Here is a 22240-nt window from a genome sequence, read left to right as displayed (position 1 = left end):
GTGACAATCTAGAACCCCTGCACAGATATAGCTCATGGCAGCTCAGTGTCCAGGTGGGTTCCCTAGTAAGGGAAACAGGGGCTGTCTCTGAAATGAACTCAGTGGCTGGCCCTTTGATCACTTTTCCCCTCCCCCTCTGAGGGAAGAGCATCCTTACCAGGCCACAAAGGAAGACACTGCGGCCAATCCTGATGAGACCTGATAGGCTAGGGTCAGATGGAAGGTGAGGAGGACCTCCCCTATCAATGGACTTGGGGAGGTGCATGGGAAGATATAGTAAGGTACCATGGGATTGGGAAGGGATGAAGGAGGGAGCTACAGCTGGTATACAAAGTGAATAAACTATAATTCATAAAAAATAAATATTTTTTTAAATCTAAAAGACAATTCTAAATTAATATTTCAATTTTAAAAGAATGATTACTTAATGACTCCTTTTGGTACAATTATCTGAACATTTGAAATCATAATAGCTGACTCCCAGTTTATGTCAAATTAATTCTATATATATATGCACTCACAGATTTATATTTTAAGACTTCTGTATAAAACTAGATGTATATAAAACCAAACCAAATGAAAAGTGAAATGTTAATAAAGTAACACCTTTTAAAAGCATGCATAATAAAAGAGAAAACAAGTTCTGAATTTTTGGTATTATACTTTGTATTATTATAATGAAATACCTTAGGTATACCATTTTTTAAAGAAGAAAATTTCTTTTGACTCATATTCCTGGTACAAAAGAGATAGGGGCTGTAAAAATGGATAGTGCTATCAGAAGCTCAAAATGATACCAGGAAACACCAAACAAAATAAAGGGAATGAGTAAATACATAATGTCTTCTTATCTCTTTCCCTCTTATAAATCCATCAATCACAAGGCCTCCACCCTCATAGCAGTATAGTATCCTTATAACCCCCATAATGCCCGGGCTACAAGACACCCCTGTCATGCAATATCCATTCTCTTAATTTCTAATAATGGAAATTAAATGATAACACATCTCAGAGAAAGCATGTAACATGTAGGACAGAAAATTAGCTATTGTTCTTATGTGTTATATAAAATCATTGCTTTTGAAGAGATAACCACTAAGAGAATGACAGATGCCCTTAGCTGCAGAAATATTAATTATTTTGGAGAAAGTGCATAAAATATCAACTGTAACATTCTGTGATCATTTTTATTGCTTTAACAGTCAAAACAAAATTATATGTTATTTAACTGATTAACAATGGCTAGGTAACTAATATAAGACAAATTTTATATAATATGTTAATAAAATTACAGAACAATAAGAAATAGATTATACGTGGAGAAATAGACATTTCCTACAACAGTGGCTGAGTTATAAATTGACATAACCTTTGCAGAGAGTGAAGTAAGCATTACGAATTAACAGCATCCAGAAGGTCACACTCTCCTCACTTCTTCCTCTGGAGGAAACCTAAGGCAATACTCAGGAAATGCAGATGGTGTTTGATGTAACCCCTTTTGTGACCTCCCTGTAGGAGAAAAGATCTTGTGATATAATCTAATAGGAGTCATGTACTTGGGTATATTTCATTTCTCTTCTTCTTTGCTTTTTTTTTAATTTCTTGTGGCTTTTTAATTTTATAAGTCATTTTATACATTTACAAATGTTTCTAAAACCATGTGAAATGTGAATACACACACATACCCCTTTAATATTTTTAGTCTGGGGAATGGGGAGAAGGCGTCATGAGAACAGTGCTTGAACAACAGACCTAGCTCACAGAGTTCCTATATACAGCTCATGGGTAATCCAGGCTACCTGTCCCACAGGATCCCAATACACAAGCACCTTTCATTTGCAAAGAAAAATACAAAGCAATATATTAGTCAACAAAGCTGTCACCTAACTTACTACCCCACCTGAAGCTTTAAATTTCAGCTAATGTAAATCCAGGCTAAGAATGTTACTGCTTTGTTACTGCTTTGAATATTTTCAAAGAAGCAAATCCCTGTCACATGCCAATCTGAACATCCTAGGCCAGGTGAATGACTTGATTTGTGGAAATGACAAGTTCCCGAATGAAATAATCAATATCAACTTATATGGTAAAGAAATTCAAATAAATCACATATAATGTTTTGGTCTTATGGATTTTAAATAAATAGGATATTCTGAAATCCTTTCTACTGCTTTGAACAGAAACTGTATTTTTATTCTGTGTAAAGCATATAGTTTGGTAACAAGTCATATTCTCTCAGCAGGGAGACAGTAGAAATGCATGTGAATGAAGAGTAAAATGAACATTATCACTGTGTGTAGGCCTGAAGGAGTTTACTTACCAGAAATCAAGCTGTTTGGCTGACTTCAGTCTATGAAACATGGACCACTCTGGAATGGGCCAAATCACCATAGACAGTAAAGAAGTCATGTTCAAGGAAGCTCTCTCTGAGCCTGAAGAGATCAAGAAAATGTAGTACATTTTTGCAATGGAATACTACTCAGCTATTAAAAACAAAAATATCATAAAGTTCGCAGGCAAATGGATGGAACTAACCCAGACCCAGAAAGACACACATGGTATGTACTCTTTATAAGTGGATATTAGCCATAAAGTACTGTATAACCATGCTACAATCCGTAGAGCCAAAAAAGCCAAGGGCTGTGGGATGGGGCAAGGGAATAAGCTTGAATCTCACTCAAAAGAGGAAATAAAGCAGGCATCTGAAGTAGATGGAGGGAGGGAATTAGGTGGGAGGAAGGTAACAGATGTGGGGTTCAGGTAGGAAAGGGGGTGAGGGGAAGAGGGCTTGGGGAGAGAACAAAATCACTGCGGGGTGGGGGAGAAAGGTTCCTGGGAGTCTATGTGGATGACCTTCATGGAGACTCCCAGCAGCAGTGGATATGGAGCCTTGAAGTGGACACTCCTGTGTCCAGGTGGGATTTCCAGTAGAGTTAGGGGACACCAACCCACACACGATACCTTCTCCACATCCTCTCCAGCATGTGTTGTCAGCTGCGTTTTTTATCTTAGCATTCTGATTGGTGTAAGATGGAAACTCTGTCGTTTTGATTTGCATTCCCCTGATTAGTAAAAACACTGGGCATTTCTTCAAGCACTTCTCAGCCATTCGAGATTCCTCTGTTGAGAATTCTGTTTAGCTCTGTACCCCAATTTTTTAAAATATTTTTTATTATTAATTACACTTTATTCATTTTGTACCCCCTATAAGCCCCTCCCTCCTCCCCTTCTGATCCCACCCTTCCTCTCCTTTCTGCATGTATGCCCCTCCCCAAGTCCACTGATAGGGGAGGTCTTCCTCTCCTTCTTTCTGATCTTAGACTATCAGTTCTCATCAGAAGTGGCTGCATTGTCATCTTCTGTGGCCTGGTAAGGCTGCTCTCCCCTCAGGGGGAAGTGATCAAAGAGCAGGCCAATCAGATTATGTCAGAGGCAGTCCCTCTTCCCATTACTATGTAACCCACTTGGAAACTGAACTGCCATGGGCTACATCTGTGCAGGGGTTCTAGGTTATCTCCACGAATAGTCCTTGGTTGGAGTATGAGTCTCTGGGAAGTTCCCTGTGTTCAAATTTTCTTGTTCTGTTGCTCTCCTTGTGGAGTTCCTATCCTCTCCAGCTCTTGCTATTTCCCACTTCTTACATAAAATTCCATTCACTCTGCCCGACAGTTGGCCATAAGGTTCAGCATCTGCTTTGATAGTCTGCAGGGCAGAGGCTTTCAGAGGTCCTCTGTGGCAGGTTCCTAGGTTGTTTCCTGTTTTCTTCTTCTGGCTTTCAGAGGCCCTCTGTAGCAGGTTCCTAGGTTGTTTCCTGTTTTCTTCTTCTTCAGATGTCCCCAGTTTTTAATTGGATTATTTAGTTTGCTGGTGTTCAATTTCTTGAGTTCTTTATACATTCTGGATATTACCTCTTTGTTGGATGTAAGATTGGTAAAGATATTTTCCAAATCTGTAGACTGCTCTTTGATAGTGTCTTTTGCTTTACAGAAGATGTTAAGTTTCACAAAGTCCCATTTACTAACTGTAGAACTTAGAACCTGAGCTATTGGTGTTCTGTTTGGGATGTTGTCTCCTGTGCCAATGAGTTCAAGTCTCTTACCCACTTTCTCCTTTAACAGATTTTGTGTATCTGGTTTTATGTTGCAGCCTTTGATCCACTTGGACTTGAGTTTTGTGCAGGGACATATATATGGATCTATTTGCATTTTTCTACATGTAGAAATCAAGTTAGACCAGCACCATTTGTTGAAGATGCTTTCTTTTTTCCATTGTATAATTTTGGCTCCTTTGTCAAAAATCAGGTGTGTATAGGTGTATGGGTTTATTTCTGGGTCTTTGATTTGATTGCATTGATTAACCATTCTATTTCTATGCTTGTACCATGTATTTCTGTATTACTATTGCTCTTCAGGTCAAGTGTGGAGATACTTCCAGAAGTTCTATGCTTATATGGGATTGTTTTAGCTATTCTGGGTTTGTTTTTTGTTTTTCCATATAAAGTTTATAATTGTTCTTTCAAGGTCGTTTCCCTGTGTTTCAGCTGCATTAGAGTATCCATTGTTTTTTAGGATTTCTGGAGGAGCCATGATGTCGTGGGTTTTGTTGATTGTGTTCTTAGGCTGGCCTTTAGCCATCTGGTTGTCTGTTGTCTTGGCTGTTTGTACCTGGAACCTGCTGGGATTCTTTAGCCTTTATGATTAGGTCTTTATCCAAAGTAGAAGAGCTGCAGGGAAGATTAGATCCGCCCATCTCTGGAGTCTGGAGTAGTCTTCTTCAGGATGGTGAGATAGGTCTAGGGAAAAACAAATGGGTGCTGGCATTCTGGATGCAGCTGCGCTTCGGTGGGCGTTTCAGAAGGCAGGGTGGGGGCATGGGTGCACAGGGGCATGATTGCGCACAGGTGTGGGTGTCTCAGAAGGTCGTTTCAGGAATGCTGGTCTCTCAGGAGGCAGCCGTGAGGAGTGTTTGAATCTGATTGTCTTCAATGCCCAGGATGTCCCCTCCAGACCAGGAAGCACCAAATCAATACTTTGGATCCAGCCACCTGTTTACTCACCAGTCTCACAAACTCTGATCTTCTGCCCCTGAGATACGGCACAAATCTTGGTACCTGATATGGTCACACATTTTAATATTTGACAACTCCAAGTGGTTTTGAGCAAATAGAATATTTAATTTACTTCCAGTCGTGTTGTAGATCGGTGCTGCTTTGCATCCAACTGTGAGAGAGCATGTAAAATCAGAATGCAGATGTGCACATGTGGACATGCACACACATACGCACACACACGACATTCTCACACTCACTCCATCTCTCAGGTCCTTCTCTCTAGATTCTATACAGCTGAGAGAAAATCACATGTGTTAGAAACCATGCGCTGCGTAGTTTTTGTAACTGCATAGTAGGGAAAACACTGTAACTGTATTTGGGTAGAATTAGACATCAAAGCATGTTCAGGTGATAGAGACCTACAGAAGGGGTAACGAAGGAGAATCTACGAAGATTCACCCTAAAAATTTATACCCTAATTATTCCCAAGCAACCTGGGAAGTCATCCTAAAGAATCAGTGGCTTTTTAATGAGAGAAAAAGTTTCACATTCTAAATTTTGGGGATGTAAACATTGCTTATATTTTCTCATTTATTTTTCCAAAGATCTTTCTCAGAAAAGATCAGATCTGTTAACTCAGACTATAAAACTTGAATGAAAATCTGATAGTGTGTTGTTTTTTTTCTGCCATTATCGTTTACATATTATTAGAAAAATCAAGGTTTGATCTATAATAAAGGAATGGCATGCATTAACAGAGAAACGTAGGCAGTGTCTTGGAAGGTGCCGAACAAATTGTTCCCCATGTGAGGTGAGGTGTTCCATTATAAGTATGGGCTCTTTATAGTTAGTATTCTGAAGGGAGAGGAAAAAAACCTACCTCAAATACCTTAGAAATGAAGAAAGGGGACCACCACAGGTGGTAGAGCAAAGACAGAAAAGAACAATGAAAGAACTTTATAGGGCCACATTTCAACAAATGGCATGATGATGTTTTCTGGGTTAGTTTTTACTGACAACCTAGCACAAACTAGAGTCACCTGGGAAAGAGGAACATCAGTTGAAGAATTTCCTCAACCAATCTGGCCTGTGACCATATCTGTGACAGACTGTCTTGACTGGTGATTGGTATATGAGAATCCATCCCACTGTGCTTGGCACCATCCCAAGGCAGGTTGCCCTGGGTTGTATAAGAAAACCAGCCGAGCATAAGCCAAGGAGCAAGCCAATAAGCAGCTTCCTCCCTGATTTCCTCTTCAGTTCCTGCTTGAGATCCTTCCCCGATGTCTCTCAACAATGGAGTGTGACTTGGAAAGTAGCGCATGTTCTTCCCGAGCTGAGCTGTTTTTGGTCGGAGTGTTTTTATCACAGCAACTGGAAACATACTAGAACAGAAAATGGTATTGATATGTTAATTTGCAGCCCAAAATTATAGAAATCAATTTGTAATTGATTTGTCAAAAAAAAAAAAATCCCAACATTGTTATGATCCTGTTATTGTCACATACTTGGAAGCTATAGATAGAATAGAGTTACTATGATCTCTGTAGGCTTAAATACACTGCTTAATGCAAGGCTTGTTTGTTTCAGAAGGCAGAAGATTGGTTATTTCCCTATGCAGTTACTTTCTACGGCTATTTAGAAACACAGGGAGAGTTCTGGAGCAATGCAACCTGTACGATGTTTATTCTGTTACAAAAATGCATAATATAACAGTTAATTTATTATAACAAAATCTTTATGTTTCTTTCTTTTAATAGTAAGTTGACGCTATCCTAACTTTGAGTCTGAATTTTTATGCAATGTGATAAGTTAAAAGCCTAGGTTCATATTTTAGCAAATTGCTGTTTGTCTCCTCACTTTCTTGTTCTTTCTTCCCTGACCATTTCACGGTTTGTATGTAAAGCTTCCAATCTCCCTAGAGCCTATACATTACTCAGCTTCAAAATTAATCACACACAAACAGACAAAATTATTTCACATTTAATAAGTGAATTTTCAACTTACATAACTTGTCCTACTTTATTCAGCAATGTCCAAATTGAAGCCCGTGGGCTGCTTATGTCCTAGGACACCGGTGTATGTGGCCCAACATGAAATTATGAGCTTACTTAAAACATTGAGCTTTTGTGTAATTTTTGTTGAAATTCAGTTAAGTTTCTTGAACATGAATATTGGAAGTGATGTCATTTAGCAATATCAAACATAAATGTGAACATACCTTCATCACACATTGTGTTCTTAAATATCATTGAGAAATTAACTAAGGAAGTTTTAAATTTTCTGTGATTTCTTGAAGTAAAGCTAAGCCACATGAGCACATTTGCTCAAATTTCTTAGAATATTATCTTGCTTTCTTTTTAAATTCTTTCTGCAACTATGATTCATTTTTTATTCATTTATTCATTTATTTATTTATTTATTTACTTACTTACTTACTTATTTATTTATTCACTTTACATCTTGAGGCCCTCGTCTTCCTCTTTCAGACCCCCTGTCAGAACTCTCTTCATTCCTTCTCCTTAAAGAAGGAGCAGGTCTCCCATAAGTATCAACCCACCCTCAGGACTAGGCACATCCTCTCTCTCTGAGGCAAGAGTTAGGGAAACAGGATCTAAAGGCAGGCATCAGAGTCAGAGAGGCCTCACTCTAGTTGCTTAGCTGTGAATCTGCTACATATGCACAGGCGGCCCATAAAAATACCAACACAATTCTTTATAGACCTTGAAAAAGAGAATTTTCAACTTCATATCGAAAAACAAAATTTAAAAAATACAGAAAAGCTAAAACAATCCTGTACAATAAAAGAAGATCTGCAGGCATCACCATCCCTTATTTCAAGCTTTATGACAGAGCAACAGTAGTAAAAACTGCATAGTATTGGCATAGAACCAGACAGGTTGATCAATGGAATCAAATCCAAGACCCAGAAATAAAGCCACACACTTACAGACACCTGATTTTTGACAAAGAAGCCAGAACCATACAATGCAAAAAAGAAAGTGTCTTCAACAAATGACGCTGACCTAACTGGTTGTCTGCATACAAAAGAATTCAAATAGATCCGGATTTATCACTCTGCACAAAACTCATGTCCAAGTGGATCAAAGACCTCAACATAAAGCTAGATAACAGAAGAGAAAGTGGGGAATAGTTTTGAACACACTGACACAGGAGACAACTTCCTGAACAAAACACCAACAGCTCTGGCACTAAGATCAACAATTAAAAAATAAGACAATGCAGCCACTCCTTATGAGATCTGATAGACTAAGATCAGAAGGAAGGAGAGGAGGACCTCCCCTATCCCGCATGAGAGGAGGACCTCTCCTCTCATGCGGGAGGGGCATGAGAGGAGATGAGGGAGGGAGAGTGGGATTGGGAGAGGACTAGGGAAGGGGCTACAGGTGGGATACAAAGTGAATAAAGTGTAATTAATAATTTTTTTTAATAAAAACAAAAAATAGGACCTCACAAAACTAAAAAGTGTCTGTAAAGCAAAGGATACTATCACTAGGACAAAACAGCAGCCAATAGAATGGGAAAAGATCTTCACCAACCCTACATCTGAAAAAGGGCTAATATCCAAAATATGTAAAGAACTCAAGAAATTAAACACCAAAAAAAAAAGCAAATAAAAATGGGGTATAGAGTTAAACATAGAATTCTCAACAGAGGAATATCAAATTATATTTGATAAACACTTAAAGAAATGCTCAACGACCTTAGTCATCAGGGAATGCAAATCAAAATGACTCTCTTGCTTTTTTATATAATTTTATTGATGTTTTAATGCAGACCCTGAGTTTAGAAAGGGGAAATCTGAATTTCCTCATACTGAAAACTGAGAAAAATTCTATCAGGATATCTGTATGTATAATCAACACTTTAACCACAGAAGGAGAAAACATGTTTTGTGGGTTTTCTCTTTTCTTTAATTTTGAATTGATAGGGAAAGGCTCCAATTGGTTAGAGAAGACTAAAGCAAAATTATTATTATTAATAATAATAATACAGTCTCTCAGTAAAGCTGTTCTTTGCTTAGTGAAGGGATTTCCTTTTACCTGCTTTGTGTGCAGCATTCTCCTACGCTTGCCCGAAGCAACTGATAGAGCTGCTTTCTTGAAGGTAGAAATATAAATACTATCCCATAGTAGCACAGAGCACTAGAGATTGTAGATCAGTGAGGGTGCTTTCCCTTCCACAGGGAAAAAGCCCATGGAAAACTGCACATATGGCTCTGTCTTCCTTTCTGGGAGTAAGACCTCTAAATTTAATGGGGTACCATGCTCTTCCCCTAAATCTGGCTGTCTATTAGGAATGAGCTGTAAGGCCCCACTTTACTGAGTACTTTACTGAGACTCTTAGGATGCTCCCATCAGTTGTTAAAATATTTAACTATTTCCATTCTGGCTGCTCCATTCATAGGCCAGCAAATAAATGGGGGATGCTCAGCAGAGATCTCTAAGAGACAAAATGTTAGAATATTTGTCTCTGCATTTCAAAATTCTGAGCATTTTAATATCTTTCCTGGAAGGGGATCTCAGGTGTATAAATTAGGCTAGAAGAGTAATTCTGAGCTTATTTTTTCCACACAGAGAAACATGCAAAGCCACACATTTGGGATCTCCCTGCATGGCCCCAGCAGGACTGGGACTCTTATTTTTCTGCCTCCATCTCCCTAGTGCTTAAATCTCAGGCGTATGCCACAACGTTCATGAGAGATGTGTTTTGATCAAAACCTACAGATGTGAGAGAAACAAGGCTATTTTGGCTGCTCCCAGAAGTCAATACGTTGCATTAGCCAAAACGTCCTCAGTCTACCACGCAGAATGCTTCGGAACTAAAAGAGCCATCACCAGTGATCTTTACTGGGATACAATAGCCAGGCCTTTATAGAAAGCCCCATCAATCCCTGAAATGTGATGACTCAGGAATCATCTTGTGTGAGTCATCACCTGCATCTGAGAACGTTCCTTACAGGCAGCAAATCCCTCTTTGAAGAGACACCTGGGTGGTGTCTTCTCTCCATGTCTACTACAGGACAGCACGTGAACACAGGGTAACAGACTTCAGGATGCCCTTGTTCTTAAAATATAGACATAAACTGAAATTTTTGTACTACAATTTCATTTTTCTAATATGGACACAATATATTTCATTAAGACTAGACACTGATGCTCATGACATTAAATGTCCTCATATAAAATACTTTTAATTCAGGTTGACTATTTCTTATATGAACTCTTTTTTTTTCAAATCTATTTGTTCTTCATTATTTCTACTTTCCTCGCAAGCCATTAATGTATGCAAATAAATTATAACAGATAGTATATAATGAGCCAAATCTGGTGAGAGTAAAGGTATCAGAGGCAGATAATGTCAATTATAATCAAAGAATGTCATTCATTACAGCCTTTGGACACCGTTCAACATTTCTTCATTATTGGTAGGTTCATATATTTGTAACAATACCAAGACTTGTATAAGACATATTTCATTTCTTGTACTCACCCTGTAGCTGTTTTCGTCTTTTACTTTTCTGATTAACCTTATCTGACAATTTCATACATTTATATGGTATATTCTGACTATTCTCCCTCACCCTCACCCTCCTGTTATCTCCCTCCAAGCTTATCATTAGCCTCCTTATCTCTACCAGTCTTTATCTCAGATCATGACTTTTAGAGGGTTTTTTTTTTTTTCTTGAAGCCTTAAGGTGTTTTAGGAGAACTAGAGTGAGAAAAAGAGCAAGAGAGTGCAGCACTGAGATCCAAAGCGATTAAACTCTTTATTCTAGAGATTCCATAGGCCGACTGCTTACATTTTTGGGAAAGAGAAGGGTCTAACCTGAGAGATATTGCTTGGGCTTTATTTTCTTTCCCAAGTCTCTGTTGATGACACAACTGATACAGAACATGTGATTCTCTTCTCCTTTTCCACCGGGAAATACTGTTCCCTTTGGGTGAGAAATGAGCAGAAATTAGGAAGCAGCATGCCTTCAGTAGTGCACCCACAGAGCAAAATTTATAAACTCACAATTTGTGAATCTCACAAGAGAGAATATGTGAACAAAAAAATGCTTTTTATAATATTTTAGATATATTTATTTTGTTTTATGTGTAGGAGTGCTTTGTCTACATGCATGTCTGTGCACCACCTGTGCCTGGTGCCCACAGAGGTCAGGAGAGAGTATTTTATCTCCTAGAACTAGAGTTACAGACAGTTGAGGGTTGCCATGTGAATGCTGGGAACAGAACCCAGATCACCCGAAAGAGCAACAAACAGTCTTCCCTGCCAAGCCGCCTCTCCAACACCCAGGAACGAGAGAATTTTGTCCATCCCTAAACGCGATGCTTTAGAACATGAAAGTTACATGAAACAGCTATGGCATCCCTTTAATCACGCCCTTTTGAGAAAGATATAGTAAGAAACAGGCCGTGATTTCTATGATTTCTATGATAAATATGAATAGTAGTTTCCTTGATACAATATATCTAATTATCTAGCAAACTTGTTTTTTTATTCTACATCTGTCTTTTAGAACTACTTTTAAATTTGCTTTCTTTTTGTTCTCAATAATGACTTCAGCTTCAAAGACACTTCACTAATTTTGCCAAAGATCTAAACTCAGTTGTTTTTTATTTTTATTTTTTTTCCCATAACAGGTGTCTTACTGGAAAGGGCTTGGAGACTGACAGTGGGGCTTTATAAATCCCAGGGTTGTCTTTCTTCTGGATAAAGTCACCTGTTTCTTTACACTCTGGCTTCCCCCTTTCTTCTTTCTCTCCTGTAACTTGGCAACTCACTTGGCAACTTGGCAGACATACTTGCAGTGAAACAGTGGGGGTGAGATCTCCCTTGACTCTTTCCTTGGAGCTGCTCTTGAGAAATGGATATCTATAGCACAAAAGGGACTGCAAAACAAACAGGCCCATCAGCTCATTGGGACTCTATGGCCAGTCTTCATGTTCATCACTTCCAAGTGGTGTTAAATGCCTCACGGCTGTGGATAGCCCTTTCTGTGTGAGACGCATCCCTGCCTTGTTCAGTGACACCCCCTGACTTCAGGGCACTCCCTAACCTCGTCGATAGAAGCAAACATATTCACTGTGATTATAGCATTCAGTTGTTCTTTCGTCTTTAGAGTTATTTCATTTTCTGATAGAAGAGGGGAAAAATATGTACAGTCTGGTTTGGTGTACAATCTAGATTTTTTTTTGGCGCCTATATTCATTATCTGAAGGTGGAGGCGTGAAGAAGCAGCTGAGAACCTCCGTATGTGATGTCTGCCTCCCACTTGTCCTGAGTTCTTGCTTGTTCGCTTCATCTTTCATCTCCTCTTTGATTACATTGCAGCCTGCTGCAGGAGATAATTAGGGCTGAGTGTTTATGGAAGTGTGTAGTTTTTCCTTACAGATTTATGCCTGTTTAGTAGTTAACCAAAATGGTGACGGGTAAGCGTTGCCGTGTCCCCATGAGAAGCTCTAACCTTCTGGGACTGTCCACCTCCTCTCCCTAACTCAGCATGGTTCTCTTTCCGCTGCCCTCCTGTGTGGAGTTGCAAGTGATATTTTGGAAGCTGTTGCTTTTTTTAATACGACCCCTAGTTCACCCTCTAATCCCCACTCAACAGAAGCTGAAATGACGTAGACTCTCCAAAGCTAAACCATGCTGATATTTTGAAAGTACTGTTCATATCTTTTACTACCCTTTAATCATATTCTATAATCATGTGGTATACTGTTGCTGTGCTTTTATTTATGAACTGTTCCTTTAAGCTTATCATTTAGTTTTATTGGTGGAAGTTTATAACCTAAATATTAAAGTCTGGAAGAGATAACTTTTAGGATAACTAACTAAAACAAAAACAACAACAACATGAAGTCCAGACTCAAAAAGGCACATAGACTCAGCAAAGCCCGGCCATCGCCCTAGAGAGAACTGCCATTAGGAGCCAGAATTTTGAGAAGGAAAAGTACATTATCTCATTATGAGACAAATTATACCTTCCATCTCTTTAGTATGGCTTAAGGTAAACTCACCTTCATCGGTATGGTCTCTTGGGGATTGACCTGCCCAACTAGATTAACTCTTAAGGGAGGAAACAGTGGCACATTTTGACCTAGACACAAGGGTCTTCCCAGAGACTCATACTCTAACCAAGTACCATGCATGGAGATAACCTAGAACCCCTGCACAGATGTAGCCCATGGCAGTTCAGTGTCCAAGTGGGTTCCTTAGTAATGGGAAGAGGGACTGCCTCTGACATAAACTGATTGTCCTGCTCTTTGATCACCTCCCCCTGAGCAGGGAGCAGCCTTACCAGGCCACAGAAGATGACAATGCAGCCACTACTGAAGATGGCATTCTTCTGGTTAGAAGGAAGCAGCTTTCCTTAAAGGAACTTCAATGCCACTGTAACCTTAGGAATGACACTAATGCCCCACAAGAGACAAGTGTTCCCCTTTCTCTAGAATCTATCAGACCTTTACCTTAGGGGAATTAGATGAGTAAGATGCCATACTTCTGGTTTGTTAGGGAACATTCCAGTAGTGGATCTACAATTGTTCATACATATTAAGATTTCACTGTCAGCACTATTTACATTTGGAAAACAAATTATGTTATCATCCACTGTAATAGCAAAAAAAGATCCTAAAACACAAGGACTGATTCAGGTTTAATGAGGCTTGAAACCTATTATCTCAGAGGGCTTCTTTAAGAAACAATACATAATTACATATACAAAATTAAGTAGAAAGAGCATTTATTCAGAGAAAAAAAGAAACTCAAAACCTAAAAGCTTTAAATGTCGTCAAATAACACATCTACAGGCTGCAGCAACTTTATATTTTGTCATACATTTGTTGGCTACATCTCCAGGAAATTTTGCTAACTAAATATAGCAGAGTTGATTGAACTTTTATTTTATTAGCAGTAGTAGTTTTCACAAATTTCTCAAAGCATCTCAAATCGTTTCTGATGCCAAACATACTTTAAGTGTCAAATGAAAGAAAAAGAAAGAAAAAAAAGAAAAGCGAGAGATAAAGAAAGAGAGAAAAGAAGAAAGAAAGAAAGAAAGAAAGAAAGAAAGAAAGAAAGAAAGAAAGAAAGAAAGAAAGAAAGAAGGAAGGAAGGAAGAAAAGGTGTGTCAGGTGTGTAACGTTTGCGGGAATTGATACAAGTTTACATGGCTATAAAAATTTTTTTAAGGTACAATCAATTTCAATAAACACCATGGGTACATTTTAAAGCAGTTAAGATGACTGATTAAACCAGGGCGTTTCATTTTCTTGAAATGAAAGGGCATATTGACAGTAGACAAAAGGAATGCCCACATTGTATGCTTTCTTTTTTACTTTTTAACCTTTTCTTTTTATTGAAAATAGATTACGTTCTCATACAATATGTTCTGATTACAGTTTCCCTTCCCTCTATTCACAGTTCCTCGCCTTGTCTCTGGATTCATTCCTTTATTGTCTCTCATTTAAGAAGAAGTTGTTTATAAAAGATAAAACCTAACATGACAAAATAAAATATATATAAACCAACCCCCCCCCACACCATATGGCAGCTAGACAAGGCAACCCACCAGAAGCAAAAAGACCCAGGAGCAGGTACAAGAATCAGATAACCGCTTGTTCACACACTCAGATGCCCCATTAAAGTACAACACTAATTGCTATTGTATACAAAGGACCTGGTGCAGACCTGAAGGTCCTGTGCTTGCTGCTTCAGTCTCTGTGAGTTCATATGTGCTTGATTAGTTGATTCAGTGCACCTTGTTCTTCTAGTGTACTCTGTCCCTTCTGGATCTTATATTCTTTCAGCTTCGTCTTCTGGGTTTGAGAAGAGGGATTTGATGGTGACATCCCATTTAGAGGTAGATCTTTCAAGGACACTGTCTCTGTGTAATGCCTGGCTCTTCCTATCTACTGCAAGAGAAAACTTCTCTATTGATGACTGAATAAGGCATTGATCTAAGAGTATAGAAAAGTATCATTAGGAATCATTTTATTGATACTTTCTTTTTAAGACCAGTGGTGTTTCGTTTTATCCCAGGTCTCTGGGATACCTAGTTTCTGGTTCTTGGTCACCAAGAAGCATCAGGTATGGAATCCATCTTGTGGAGTGGGTCTTAGATCAAATCAGACATTGGTTGGCTACTTGCACAAGTTCTGTGCCATCATTGCTCTAGCATATCTTGCAGAGAGGATAAATTATAGGTCAAAGGTTTTGTGGCTGGGTTGGTGTTTGTGGTTCTCCTTTGGTGGCCTGAAAAGAAGGCTCCATGTAGGCACCAACTCAACTTCTCCATGTTCAATGAGTTGCGGGAGTGTTGCTCTCAAAAAAAAAAAAAAAAAAAAAATGAAGACCTACTCTCTACTCTCAGTCTTGACAACAGTCTAGGTTGTCTTATTATCTTGACAACAGTCTAGGTTGCTTAGGAATTTCCATGGTAATCCCTTGGCCAGCATCTCAACTGAATGCAACACAGTCCAGACACTTAGATGCCTCACCTGGCCAGAAGAGATAGCCAGTTGAGACCCCATATTCCCTCTTATTGGAATCACCTCTCATTAGGATCACCTTCATATATCTTAGAAAGTTTCCACTGCACTAGGTTCCCACATCACCCCTCAAAGGTCCCTTAGTTCCAGCTGTCTCTCCATGTAATCCCTTTCTCATCCCATTGTTCCCTCCTCCCCACCTGATTCTCCAGATTTAGTCTCCACCTGCCTCCATCCACCCATAAAATATAGTCTATTTCCCCTTCCCAGGGAATGTCACTCCTTGTCTCTTTCTCTACACCTAACCTCTCTGTGGATTGTAGTTTGGTTATCATTTATTTTTTGGCTAATATTTACATATAAGTTAATCCATATCTCATTTATCTTTCTGGGTCTGGGTTACCTCACTCAGGATGATTTCTTCTAGTTCTATTCATTTGCCCACAAATTTCATGAAGCCTTTTTTAAACAACTGAGTGATGTTTCATTGTGTAAAAGTTCCACATTTTCTTTTTCCATTCTTTGATTGAGGTATATTAGGTTGTTTCCTAATAACATATGTTTCCTAATTCAAAATATGGCCATTATGAATACAGCAGCAATTAACATGGTTGAGCAAGTGTTCTTGTGATAGGATGGAGCGTCTTTTGTGTATATATAATATATGTATATAATATAGCTGGGTCTTAAGGTAGATCAATTCCCAACTTTCTGAGGAATGATCATTTTGATGTTCATAGTGGCTTTTATTCACACCAGAAATGAATGAGTGTTTTCCTCATTCCAAATCCTCACCAGCATCAGCTGTCTATCATTTGTGTTATTGATCTTATTTTTAAGTAACCAGACCTATTTGTACAATACACAGTAACACTTAAATGGTTAGACGAAGTAATCATGGCATAAAATCTCTCATAAAATATCAGCTTAGAAATTCACTAAAGACAATCCGAGTATCAAACAATGATAATGAATAATAAACTCACCTGAATCTCGTGAGGGTGGGATACAGGTATGAGAGGTGAAAAATCCTCCCACACATAGGTGTAAATTAAAAAGGAAAAGAAGTAACACTGTATGTAAGAAGCCTATCAGAACCACTTGAGTGAAGTGACTGCAGTGTTGATTTTAAGTAACAATGAGAGGATGCAGAGAACAGCTTTTCTACTCTATCTTTAAAAGATGTAAATTAGGTCAATCCAATCACTGACCTATGAGCTTCAAATACAGGGCACACACCTTAATCACAGCACAGAGGCAGAGGCAGGCAGAACTCTGGGAGTTTAAGGCCAGCTAACTCTGTCTAATAAGTTCCAGAGCTACATAGGAACGCTCTCCAAACAAAAACAAAACCCAACAACAAAAACTTTTGGTAACTTTAAAGAAACCAGAAGACTTAAACACACCAGAAAAGCTAATTTTAGGCAGATCCTTTTACTATAAATGACATCAGAGCAGCTGAGAAAGACTGACTGGAGCTTGAACTTGAGACTTAAATAATAGTAATGAGTCAGTATTTTTGATGGCTGATTATGCAGAAGAGTATCCTGGTTTTCAGAAAAGTGATCTGAATGTGAATCTGGAGTGATGGGGTATAAGGTGACTACTTCTCAGGAAAACAGGGTTTTTTTGTTGTTTTTTGTTTCTTTATTTGTAAGTTTTTATGTATGATCGAGATAGTGCAAAATAAAATTTTATTTGAATAAGATTTTATCAGTTTTTTGTTTTGTTTTGTTTCTTTTTTTTTTTTTTTCTTAAAAATGATGTAGGAAGTTTCCCACAAAGCTGTTCAGATGGGAAACATCATCTCCAATTAGGTGTCATTAATTTGAAAACAAAATGCTTGCAATGAGGTCATCTGTGTCACACTGAAAGTAGACCCTTCAGAGAGAGCATAATTCTTGGTGAGTTCTATGCAATAGACACCTCCATGCCAAGTGAAATTACTGAAGACTGTCACAAAAAATTGGCAGCAAACCTCCACTGGCTGAAGATGTTTTAATTTTGGAGGCCATTGCTAATCAACTTTGTTGATATTGCTATCCAGGTGCAGACCCCTCTGCTTTAGTACAAGAAGCTTCTCTCTGTGCCCTGAGACAAGAAAAAACAGAAAAAAGAATGGACTTGGAACAGGTGAGCTCAAGGTCAGTCATAAAAACCTTGAAGAAGCTTCCAGGCAAGTAAAACCACCCATATCAGTAAAGGATCAAATGATGTATGGAGCTCTGCAGAGGGCCCTCAGTCAGTGACATTCGTGTTATTGATCTTATTTGCTGCTCTAAGTTAAAATATTCCTTATGATGTCAACATAGCTGGCATTGAGTTTTGTTGTCTTTGTTAATGTCAGTACTTTATGACAAGGCTTCCAGGTAAGTTCCTGCTCAATGCCTCCAAGTCCTATGTCCAAAGCGTGTGGTGTCTTCAGCAGTGAGAACTTAGCTTCAAATTCTGGGAGATGGGAGACAGCCAAGGGCAGCAGCAATAGCCTACATTGTTTCAGAGTCTCTTGGATAATCTCTCCTAAACAACAATTCAAAGTGAGATTTGCCTTGCTTGGCACAGGGTTTTTTCTTAGTTGTTTTTGCTTATTTTTATGATGCCAAGAATCATCCCAAAGATCTTACCACCAAACAACATCTCAAATTCAAGCTTGGTTTTTCATTTTTTGCTTTTAATTTTAGTCATAAAAGTTTTCAGTCATAGAAAACATTTTCACAATAAGAGTTAAGAATACAGAACCTAACTTTTTATGATTTTAAAGGACAAGATTGATTTTAAGACTCAATTGTCTTTGACATAATGTATCTATGAGTATTTCTAAATGCATTAGAAATGATTGAGTAAAACCTGGCTACAAACTTCAGTTCAGCAATAGAAATTGCATTTTGCATTATTTGTTTTTAATAAGCCATCAGTCAAAAGTGGCTTTTGCTAGCAATTGCTTTTCTTTTCCATTGAAAAATAACCAGAAGTTGTCTTCAACATATTCTTATTGCTACTATCTAGAAACTAGGTCTTAATATCATTGTCATTATATTGTTAATTAAAATAAACTATCATAAAGAAAATATGGACACCATATACAAAAATGCAGTGAATGTTAGAAGAAAAACTCACCATTACCACACGTGTAACAAAATGCTGCACTTTCCTTATCTTCCTATAATCCAAAGACATCCTAAATATGATTCATTTTCATATGTAAAATAACCATATCATGTTCTAATAGAAAACTGTACAACATAGTTTTCCTAAATCTGTTATTCCTACAAACTAAAAATTAATCAATGTTTCTCATGTTTTAAGATATCAGTGCCTAAAATTGTGTTCAGTGGGATGTATTATCATTTCATCTAGTATCGAACATCAAGTCAAGACACTTTAAGAAAAAATGTTTTTTGAAGAACCATTTACATGAGAAAAAAGGGCAAATGACATACCACATTTGATTAGTGTTTCACAAGCTAAACGCACCCATGAACTAAGCAGCTGAGCCAAGAAACAGTTTTACCAGCCTGGGGCAAGTGCTCATTACAGCGCCTGCAAAGCCTTGTTAACACGGTCCAAAAGCTCTTCTCACTTACATCATACAATGAGGTGGCTCAATCACTCCTTTAGATGGAATCTTAACAATAATAAGCTTTTATTGGATTATCTTGCTAAGGATTACATTTGCAACATTAATCTGTGCTGTCGACAGCAGATTTGATTCATGTCATTGTAATTTCTAGATAGCATTTTGGTTGAAATCATATCAAAATATAACCCTCTTCACACTCCCCCTGGTAGATATTTGAGACAATTCAATTGAGAAATTATTATGAACCCTACAGGAGCAAACATTTAGCAGGCCATTTGGGGAATGTATCTCCACATTTCTGTGGGGATAGAAAGGTTTAGCTAATAATGCCAGATCATTTTCCATAACAATCTATTAACTCATTAATTTACGTATCTGGCCAAGAGTCGGTGTAAATTTTTTTGGTTATCCTGTTTCCTCACCGCATGTAGTCTTTCTCATCTTCTTGGATGTGTCGGAAGAAGCTTGTGCTTCTGTCCAGGGAAATCCTTGTTAGGCAAGCTTCTGATTAGTCCATGCACTGCCATCATTTCCTTGCTCCACTGTGACTGCCTCACCATCTGAAAACACTGTATTCTCACTGTCCCATGAAACATGGCTGTGCATAAAGTTATACACTCATAAAGGCTGATCTGTGATTCAAAACATTCCATGTTTAGATGCAACCGTAGCCTTTTCTACACTGATCAGCAGTCTTCTAAGAATCATCATGCAGACACATTAAATTCTTAATATTTTATCTACTTATGATCGTTCCCTTCAAATGCCATAAGCCATTTTTTAAATTGAATAGATTTAAGTGAGAAAATTATTTAGATCCTCCCAAAAGATGCCTTGCCATACCTTGTAAATAGAATGAGCACATGTTTCAAGTTACCTAACAAAGTCCCTTTGGACCACAGCTTTTGTCCTGGCAAAGGCCTGTCCTGGCTTGTTTCATATCGCTGTGATAAGCAGCATGGCCAAAAGCACCTCATGGGAAGAAGAAGTTTTTTCTTAAGTTACAACCCCCAGATCACAGTTCATCATGAAGAGAAGTCAAGGCAAGCACTCAAGCAAGACAGGAACCTGCAGGCTAGAGCTGAAGCCGAGGCCATGGAGAGGTGCCGCTTACTGGCTTTCTTCCCCCAGTTTGCTCATCACAGTGGTCAGGGCCCCCCCTCATCAACCATTAACCAAGAAAAGGCCTTAGTCTGACGAAACCACTTCCACACTTGAGGCTTCCTCATGCCAAACTACTCCTGTTTGTTTCAAGTTGACAGAAACAAAAACAAAACTGACCAGCACAAGCCCCCTTTTCACAAAGTCATGCTCTGCTTGAGTGCTACAGTACCTAAGTACTCAGCCCATAGCAAAAGTCAACCTGTCTCCTACTACTATATTTACGGGAGAAACTGATCCTACCCGACTAGCTTACAGCCTATTTTTCTATTTGAGGCTTATCCAAGCCAGTTTATAGTTACCGAAATAAACATTATCCTGGAAACAAAAATACTTCCATGTTGCCTAATAGTATGTGTTTTTAACACCGGTTCCCCCAACACACATTCATACTTTCAAGTTTGTTCCTTCTGCTGCTCATGGTTTGAAGTGACACTGTGAAGTGCTTCATAATGAGTTCATGATTTCCTGGAAATCCCCACTATGTCTAAATAGAATGTGTTTATTAGAGACATATCTCTTTTAAAAAGAGAGAATAGTATCGAAAATATTTCATCATTTGATTTCCTTTCACTGTTTTCTCTAAAAATAACACAAGTATTCTGTGTGCTTCCTAAAGCTAGCCTTTATTACCATTTGAATGTTCCTTAATTGATAGCATTTATTTGATGGCTCTCAACAATGCAAGCAAGTATTAGTGACACAAACTGAAAGCAAATGAATGCATGCAAAGAATGTCAGTATTGGCTAAGAAGATTGCTCGGTAGGTGAAGGTCCTGTCAAGAAAGCAAAGGCACATGCTCTTATAAGCAGTGGGAAACAGAGTCAGGTGAATCCTGGGGATTCAATAGCCAGACAGCACAGCATACTCAGTGAGGTCCAGGCCAACAAGAGACCCTGTCTCAATTGTTAAAAAGTAGACATATCTGAGGAATGATGTCTGAGGTTGTCCTCTGGTCTCTGCCTGCATTCAGTCGTACAAACACACACACACACACACACACACACACACACACACACACACATAACAGAGAAAGAAAGAGAGAGAGAGAGCAATTTTAAAACACCTTGCATCCTTTTTAAAACAGTTTGGTCTTTCATATTATCATTTACTTGTTCACAACTATGGGCACAGCATGGTAATTTGAAAATATGTCTGTGTAATGATCAAATCAGAGTTAACATTTCCACATTCTTAAAATTAATCATCTCTGCATTAGGGAGACTTGGAGTTTTCTACTGTGTTTATTCTGAAATAGATTGTAGATCATTGTAGACTAAAGTTACCCTATGGAGCTATAGAACACCACAATTAACTCCTGCTGCTGACACTGTCTCCCTACACTCTCAGGCTCCGCTGACCACCCAGGTACTCTTTTCTGAGATATCAGTGTTTTGTTTCTGCAGATGAGTAAGAACACTCCATACGGAGTTTTGTATACCTGGCTTATTTGACTTAGTATGATGTTCTCATGCAAAATGCTTGGATTGAGGTCATGTAAAATATGAGGAATTTTACCTAAATAGTTTGACTGTTATATCATAGTAAATTAGATATAAGGACCTTACCGGCAAAAAAAAAAAAATATGTTTCAAATGCAGAGAAAATTAACCTTTTTGTAAAAAATATGGATTTGATATTTCAAGGTCCAGTTCATTTTTATTTGTCACAATAAAAATGGAGATCAGATCTGTGGATGTAACTCAGGTATTAGAGTACATGCCTGAAATGCACTAGGCCCTGCATTTAATTTTTAGCTCTCCATAAACTACACACGTTGTGTGTGAATATAATCCCAGACTTCCTGTGAAGGCAGGAAGGTTTGCAATCAATCTTAATACATAGGGAGCTTGAGGCCAGCTGAGATTTTTGAGAGTGACCCTGTCTGAAAGAAAGAAAGAAAGAAAGAAAGAAAGAAAGAAAGAAAGAAAGAA

General features: G+C 38.3%; 1 long non-coding RNA gene across 1 annotated transcript in view; it reads left to right on the top strand.

Moving 5' to 3' along the window:
* The first annotated feature begins 2488 nt into the window (after positions 1-2488).
* LOC129687882 (uncharacterized) overlaps positions 2489-22240 on the top strand; it is a 24637-nt gene continuing 4885 nt past the window's right edge. The window contains exons 1-2 of the long non-coding RNA XR_008721835.1: positions 2489-2558; positions 17612-17697. This is a non-coding gene — a long non-coding RNA (uncharacterized LOC129687882). The remainder of the gene's footprint in view (positions 2559-17611; positions 17698-22240) is intronic.

The sequence above is a fragment of the Psammomys obesus genome, unplaced genomic scaffold (genome assembly GCF_907164565.1).
Source record: "Psammomys obesus unplaced genomic scaffold, mPsaObe1.curated_primary_1811, whole genome shotgun sequence".
In the NCBI taxonomy this organism is placed as follows: Eukaryota; Metazoa; Chordata; class Mammalia; order Rodentia; family Muridae; genus Psammomys; species Psammomys obesus.
This window is presented reverse-complemented; position numbering and strand designations above follow the sequence as displayed.